The sequence below is a fragment of the Microtus oregoni genome, unplaced genomic scaffold (assembly GCF_018167655.1).
Source record: "Microtus oregoni isolate MIOR12 unplaced genomic scaffold, Mior012 000001F_ref0000356, whole genome shotgun sequence".
Classification (NCBI taxonomy): Eukaryota; Metazoa; Chordata; class Mammalia; order Rodentia; family Cricetidae; genus Microtus; species Microtus oregoni.
Window position 1 is genome coordinate 82,153,729 of NW_024543060.1, and position 2,003 is coordinate 82,155,731.

The window sequence follows — 2,003 nt, forward strand, 5'->3', positions numbered from 1 at the left end:
TGGGAGGTGGAATTTATAACACTCAACCTTCTGTTTGGAAAATCTAACCTGGAGAAGGCTTCTCTGTCTTTAAAAACCACACATTATTTTATAGTCACACAAGCTAAGCTGCGTAATCCCAATTACACAGTACACAAAGCTTTCAATGGTGTTAATTAGAGTTATCATTGCCAACACGTCACCTAAAAATATTTAAGTAGAAAATTGTTAGTTTTAGTACATCTCATCTATAAGAAATTCACCAACTTTGAAAGGAAGGGAATGAGCACAAGGTTATTATAGATGAAGGATTCTTAAGTAAATAGGCTAATAAATATTTTCCCCACACTTTACCTGTCTTGAATTACATTCTTCACTTTTCACTGTTAACTGAAATCTCAAATGTTGCAAAAGCCTTACCCATTTTACTTTGTTGAAGAAAAGATATCCAAAATTATTCTGATTACCTAGACTGCTTTGATAACAGTGAACAATGAACCTCTTGTATGAAGAATTTTAAAAGCCTTATTTCTAGAAATAATGCACAAATATGATCTGAGTGTTCTAGAAAGTCTCCCTTTCCTCTTTTATCTAACAGAGACAAACAAATCAAATTACATAAGAAAAAAATCTCCAAATAAAAAAAATGCTTTAAATTTTTGTTATAGGAAATAGTTTATAAAGTTGAGTTTCATTACAGGAGAATAAAAAAAAAAGAATGTTAATTTTCCATGCCTTACATTCCAAACTATAGAAGTCCTAGAGAACAGTAGCATCTTCTATAATGTTATATTTTATGGACTTCTAGAAGCCCAACTCTTGTGCATCAAGAATCTTTCGTACATGACCAAACTAATAGCTGTATTAGATTCTGAAAGCCAGTTGAGCTCTGGGCAAACTTATGTGTAATATTAGGGTCTATTCTCAGGATCTAACTCTTCTCCTTATACCACTTCCCCAGACTTCTCTGCCTTCAAAACATCTTTCTCCACCCATCCTGTTGAGAGTCTCAAATCTGTCATTTCCAGCATCCAGACTTGCTTTGAATTGACAGGTTTAATTTAATGCATATTCCTTTTGTGGGGACCAACTTTGTTTGGAATGGAAATAATAATGATGACTATGGTAGGAAGCCTGTGAAGATCACCCCCAAAAATAGAGGCTATCTTGTAGCAGGGCATTTTTTTCTGATCCTTCATGTGGGGAAAATTAGATTGTGGTTGAAAGGCCAAATCTTGGTTCATGTACCAGCTCTGTTTAGCAGCAAAGTCCTTCATTGAGTCAGACAATTTATAAGCTCTTCATTCTTCTAATGCCTTTTAGGCAGTATGGTTATCACTAATCACAGGAAGGGACATTCAAAGTCAGATGCTAATATCCAGCATTATGCATGGCACAAGAAAGAGAAAACCAATTGTATTTCCCATTGTTTCAGTACTCTGTGTCTTGGATGATGCTGAACTTATATGATGGCTATGGGAGTGGATGATTAAGGCAATGGTAGCTCTCAGATCCTTGGGTTCTATTTTAAACCTGTTTACCTATCACTAGATTTTAGTGCTCTTCTGTTTTTTACAATAGTAAGTTGACAAGAATCCATGAAATACTTAATATTTCTTTCACTTCTCTTATTATGTAGGTTCCATGTGCATATTGACAAGAAGAGGAAGCATTAGATAGACATGGAGCTTCCTTCAATGTTCTGGCTGATTTTTTAGGATTAGTTCCAGAAATAATATTCCCATAACGTCCATTGGTAAACTGGTATTTAAATGATGTCTCCCCCCAGTTTCAGAATACTATCTACCAAAGTAGTAGACACATCACATTTATCACAATTTAAAAGCCAAGATTAGCGGGTTATGTTGGAAGAGTGCCTGCCTAGTCTTTGCAAAACTCTGGGTTCAAACTCCAGCACCTCCCAATCAGACTGCCGTGATACCTATATTCTCAGAAGTTGGGGAGTAAGAAGAATGAAAATTTAAAGCCATCCTCTGATATATTAATTTAAGGCCTGATTGGGA